Genomic DNA, 6,522 nt, shown 5'->3' on the forward strand with positions numbered 1-6,522 from the left:
ACTGGGGCTATATAATAGAACTCCCATTTGAGACAAGATATCTCTTCCCCATAATGTAAAGGGGATAGTTGTAATTACATAGGGACAGAATGTTCCTGAATGTTGATCTTCATCAGCCCAAGTTAAAATCTGAGAACTCTTTTTTACATTAGATGCCTTGCCTAGTCCTACTAGGGAAGTGGAGGTGGTGTGCGTGGGCCATGAAGAGGGCCAATCCTTCCCTGCTATGCAGGAAACATCTGCTCCTGTATCCAATAGACCTTCAATTGGTTTTCCCTGAATTTGTAAAATTTTTGTAGGTCTAGTAGCATGGATTTCTTGTATCCAAAATGCTGCATCACTAGATCCAACGCCTCTGGCCCCTCTGGCTTCCTGGGTAACAGCTGTCCCTATTTTATGTATTGGTAACAGGAGTAATTGGGCAATTCTCTGGTTGAGCTGAATATGTATAGTTGTGGTGGGTGGGGAAAGTAAAATCTGTATTTCTCCTGTGTAGTCTGCATCAACAACTCCTGGGATGACTAAGATCCTCTGTAACGAGGTGGAGCTCCATCCTAATATTAAACCTACAGTTCCCTCAGGTAGCGGCCCAGACACAACTGTAGGAATGGCTGCTACTGGAGAGTCTGGGGTTAGTATTGCGTGGGTGGTTGAATGGAGGTCCAATCCTGCACTGCCTGGGGTTGCCCTGAAGAGGTCACTGACTGATTGAAATTTGCAGAGGGGTTGAGGGTTGATGCCCCTATTATTGCAGGGGCCTGGGGCTGCCCCCCTCTCAAGTTTCCCAATTGAGGTGATGGGATAGAACATCCTTGGGAGAGGTTTGTAGAATTTAAAGGCCTACCATTTTTATGGTATTTTGATCTACATTCCTTTGCCCAATGGAATCCTTTCTGACATCTGGGACAAACAGTTTTTGGAGGATTAATATTATTCCCTGATGTATTTCCAGGCTGTTGAGGAGCTTGCCATCTGGCCTGAGTATTATTATTTTTATTTGGGCATTCTCTGCTAAAGTGCCCAGGTAGGCCACAAGAGTAGCAGTTCATATTTCTTTTATTACCTGTATTATTGCTGGCTTGTCCTATGCCCTGTACATATTGAGAGTATGTCTCCCCCTTGAGGGCTGCAGCTATAGCTACACCCTGTATAAAAGCTGGACTTACATTGGCACACTGTTTTATAAAATCATTTATAGTTCCCGTTCTGCGAATCGGCCTTAATAAAGCCCGACAGGTGTTGTTAACATTTTCAAAAGCCAGTTGTTTGATTAGGATATCGGCTGCCTCTTCATTAGTGATTACTCACTTGACTGCCTGTATGAGGTGAGAAAGGAAATCCTGAAACGGTTCCTCGACCTTCTGTTTAACCTCTGTAAGGGTAGTTGTTTTTCCCACTGTACAAGGTAAGGATTTCCAGGTATTTACTGCACAACTGGTTACTTTAATAAGTGCCTCTTTGGGCATATACATTTGCTCCTGAGCCATGATAAAAATCACCTTCTTCTAATATCATGTCTAGGGTTTTTCCTCCTCTGGATTTTTTGCTAGTGGCTACAGCTCTTTTAGCAAGATCATCATATTCAGTTTTCCATAATAAGTAATTGGCTCCTGAGAGACAGGTTTGTAAAACCTGTGACCAATCGTAAGAAGTCATCCATTTACTGGCTAGGGCTTTCACCAAGGTTTGTGTGTAAGGAGCTAAAGGTCCATATTCAGAGCAGGCCGATTTTAATTATTTAAGTATTTTGTAAGATATAGGCTCCCATGTGGGATCATCATCACCAAACTCCTTCTCATATGCAACTGGGAAGCAGAGTGAGAATTCAAGATCTCTATTAGCTTCAGCTTCTCTTATTGCCCTTTGAAATTTAGACATGGAGCTCATAGGAGCCGGAGGACCTGGTTTAGGCTTCCTTTCTAATTTAGGGAGCCTGTTTTGAATGAGAGGGCTTTTCTCCTCTCTACTGACTGGAAAGGACCAAAGGTCATGTTTATGATATTTATTCTCCTTCTGATCAGTAGGCATAGCTATATTGCTCTTAGATTGAGCTGGAGACAATAATGATGTGTCCTCTCTAGGTGGAGCCGAGGGATTATTTAAAGTTTGAGAAAGTTCAGCCGTTTCTGCCTCTGGTGCCATGGTGTCACGAATTAAATTCCAGAGGGAAAGGGTATCTGCCGGGACCTTTTCAGACCCATGGAATCTGTAATAAGTCTTTAATTGCTCTCCTACTTTAGTCCAAGTTTCTAAATTAACAGTTCCTTCCTCAGGAAGCCATGGACATACTTCTTGTATAAAACTTTCTGTCTGACTGGGAGTAAACTTAACTCTTCTGCTAGTAAGCATATGCGTTAAAAGATCAATACAGAGTCTTTTTCTTTAGACTCAGTACGACCCATCTTCTCAATCTAAGTTCTGTACTATGCACCCTCTTACCCTACTTATCCTCTATAAGGAGGTCTGCAGCACCCTACGGTGCAGTCCTGTCTGTCCCAAGTGCTGGGGGGACAGGGGTGGGGGGTGGGGGGGGGCTTAACTAGGGGAACCCTGTTCAGGCACCAGTTGTTTGGGTCCTTTTTTTCCCACTTTTTAATGCTTTATTCATTGATTAAAAGAATATACATTTAACATAAACCCTATAACATCAGTCATCAGGTCAAACATTCAGCTGGTTTCCTTACAGTTTCTGTCAGGAGTTATTTTATCTGATCACATTTATGAGATAAAATCTCACCACATCTGGCATTTCCACACATTGTGCCAGTGGATTCACACTACTGATGTACATATAAAATCCGCATGGTATGTGCCCACTGGAGACAAAACAGTGCACACCTGTCAAAAGGTCATTTTAATATAAGATGGTAAAACCATTTGTAAAGCACATATAAACTTTTTCCATAAATAGAATCATATCTGGACATCTGTTGCATAAATTGTGTTTCCAAAGCTTACAATAGAGTAGCCAGGTCTCAGCACTCCTGGGCACCCATTTTGGCTACTTTGTTATTGAAGACTGTCTTTTAACATTAAATGCACAGCATTCATACCACTTAAAACTGGGGTCAGGTGGAAGTCTCACAGAGACCACGTCTGTACCGCGGTTGCCCTGAAACAGTTAAATTGGCTTTTAAAGCCTCTCAGATATAACAAGGATTTAAAACATACTTCATGGAACGGTCTTCATGTATTATAGCAGCTCATACCTGTGATAGAACAAGTTTTCAGTTTTTCCTCTCTTTCTTTACATTCACTATTCACAGTGAAACAGGTGCATGTTTTTTTTTCTTTTTTTGTGTGTTTTTTTCAGAGTTCTGAGGTTGCTGACTGAGCCACAGCACAGCTGTGTACCATAGGTCAAAATTCGACCTTAAATATTACAATCTAGCAGAATCTGGCTGGCCAGAGTGGGCCGGCCCCTGCCAGCATGTGGGCACTTCCTCAGTTAAGTCTATTCTTTAGCAGCTGACACACGCGCTGACAGAGAAAAATTCAGTGACTTGTTGCTAGGGATTTCACGACTAATGTTTGTTTGCAAGCATGTGTGTTTACAATTCTGTTTTTTTTAATTTTCTTTTAGAAGGTTTTACCCTGGAATATAGCTTCTTTCTTCCTCCACTACTTGAAATCTGGGCTTAAAAGCTAACTTGAATGTGTAATATAATTGATAAATAAAATCATGTCAGATATCGTTTCTAAAAATCCAACAATTTGAGTATTTGTTTATGTAAATGCATTTTAAAAAAAGGGTTAAGCAAGATTCTAACCTAGCACTATACAAAATTCAGAATGATAATTGGTGATAATCAATTTTATATATGTAATGAAAGTTAAAATTTTGGCTTTTCTGCTAAAGATAACTCATTTGGGACATTGTCCTCCCTTCCATTTCAAATAAAAATTAATGAAATGCTATTAGAATGCGTGAGTGCAGTATACTGCATACAAATTCACAAGGCAATGGGTATATATCTATATATGTATAAAAATATTTTGGCTCTGACACACAAAGAATAAAATAATCAAAAAGAGAAAGTAACTCAGTGAAAAATAAAGTTAGCCAGCAACCTCAGACAACCTTTGGTTGTGTATCTCTTTTTTTAAAATATATTTTATTGATTTTTCACAGAGAGGAAGGGAGAGGGATAGAGAGTTAGAAACATCGATGAGAGAGAAACATCGATCAGCTGCCTCCTGCACACTCCCTACTGGGTATGTGCCCGCAACCAAGGTACATGCCCTTGACCGGAATCGAACCTGGGACCCTTGAGCCAAACAGGTTAGGGCCGGTTGTGTATCTTTAAGGTTTGGTAACAAGTCTATTAACCGTGAAACTTTGAATTCTAATCCAATACCTGACTATGTTCTTTGATCAAGAAGTAGAATATACATATATAATTCTATGAAGCTAATACTGATTAAACACAGCACAAAGGGATTAATTCACACTACTGAAAAAAACATAATAGGTCCCTACTTGCATATGTAACCACAGGAATTGTACATTTAAAAAAAAGCTAAATGTCTTCGCTAAAGCTTTGCATCTCTCTGTAAAAATGACAATTTGGTTCAGTGTAGACACTGAATGATTCGATGTCCATGACTGCATGCCAAGGTTGACCCAGGCCCAGGGATACCTGCTCAATAAGGTTATGCACTGGATCCACATCCTGGTCGACCAGTTCATCTGGGTCAAAATCAATGCTTTCTTCAGTGACTTCAAGTACTCTTAGATTAGAGCCACGAAGACGAGCAATGGCAATGAGGTTGTGTGCCCACACTGTGTAACCGTGAATTGCCAGAAGAGAAAGCTTTGTGCACCTCCACGCTAATAACACCAATGGATCTTCGTTTCGGTTATCACTAAGATCTGGAAAAACAGACGTGTCAAGCACACCATTCATTAATATGAAATGAGTGAGGAACTTGTTATATTGCCTAGATATAAGATCAACAATAGCTCCCGAAACACAAGGGATGTAGCTGTCAAAATGAATCCTCTCTAGTGGTATACTGGGTTTCAGAATCATTAACATATCTTCACTCATAATATCAAAATCCATGATATAGACCTGGAGGCTGGGGCTCCTTCATGACAAGGCTTTCCAATGCTCATCATTTGGCATGTTGTCCAGAGACTTGTACATCACGGAAACATTGTGGACCAGGAGACAGTCGCTGCAAAGGCACATGGTTGCTATCGCTTAAGACTCTTGCCATCTCAGCTGTAAAGTCGCAGAAATCCAGGGCAAGTGAGCGCAGATTCACAAATCGCTCTAGTTCCACTGTAGTGATAAGGGTGCGGTTACCAGGAATATTGTTGTCCAGTAAACTCAGGTGCTCCATGGTGTTGGCAATAGAGTTTGAGAGAGATGACAGTGATGTTGGGGTTACTATTTCCAGCTGAAACCCACAGGACAGCCATTTCAGTCGCCTACTATTACTCAGTATTTCTTCAAACAGCTGCTGAATTTGCTTGATTTTTTTGCCATCAGGGTCCACCTTGCTGAGGTATGTATTTGACAAATTTCCTAGATGTTGTGGAACGCTTATATCTCCAAAAAGGCTAAACTTCTGGAGGTTCCTGTTGTTCCGGATGCTGACCAGCACGCACAGCACCAGCTCCAAGTAGGTGCGCAGCTCTTCCAGCCAACCGGTAGAGAGCTGCAAGGCCTGGACTTCTTCCCCGCGGGTCCCGGGTCCGCGCCGCCTCCATCGCCTGGACCTCCGCCTCCTCTCAGGTAATCCTTGGCGGTGGCGAACTCAATGCGCAGCTCCCGGACGAACCGGCCGCACTTGCTCATGAGGAACTCGAGCCGAGGCTGCTCCTCCCAAGAGACCCGGAGGCAGACACGGAGCCGGGGCCAGAGGGCCGGGTGGAAGAGGCACTCGCGCCAGTGCGAGCAGGAGGCCGAGGCCCGCAGCCGGTCAGGCACCGGCAGGAAGGAGAAGATGTGCACGATCAGCTCACTGGGCAGCGACGCGGCCTCCGCCGCCTGCCTGCACAGAGCCATCCAGCCGACAGGGGTGGCCCGGGAGAACCAGCCGCTAGCCTCTCAACCTTTACTCACAGCCTCTGAGGCCTGCAGACTCAGTTACCTCAAAACTGTCGTCTGGCCGGTTTCTGCCGGGTCCAGCCACAGCGGTCCAGGGGTTCCCAAAGGTGAGGACGGAGTTGACGAAGAATGAAGGACACGGAGACAGAGTTCAGATCATCAGCATAGCCAGGTTCTCCAGCCAGGTTCTGTCTTTATTCTCTTGTTTCATCTGTATTTATACCAGTTGATTTTAATCCTATCCATTCTATTGAAAGGTTAGGGCGTTTGTTATCTCCATTCCAAGGTCACTAGTCTATTGTTCTGTTAAGCTACAATCAACTAACTGAAGGAGATTATCCTAAGTAAAGATTATGTAGCTTAAGTGTGATTGTTCATAGTTAAAGTGATTAACTACCTGCCTTAGTTAAGGAGTTTTACCGATTTATTCCCTTCCTTAGTCCTGTTAATCCCTAAGTCCAGG

The 6,522-nt window shown here is 43.0% G+C and overlaps 1 pseudogene; it reads right to left on the reverse strand.

Annotated features, from left to right (window-relative positions):
• Positions 1 to 4,372: 4,372 nt before the first annotated feature.
• Positions 4,373 to 6,017, reverse strand: LOC102435799 (annotated as a pseudogene).
• Between the last annotated feature and the right edge of the window lie 505 nt (positions 6,018 to 6,522).

The sequence above is a fragment of the Myotis lucifugus genome, unplaced genomic scaffold (genome assembly GCF_000147115.1).
Source record: "Myotis lucifugus unplaced genomic scaffold, Myoluc2.0 scaffold_24, whole genome shotgun sequence".
NCBI lineage: Eukaryota > Metazoa > Chordata > Mammalia > Chiroptera > Vespertilionidae > Myotis > Myotis lucifugus.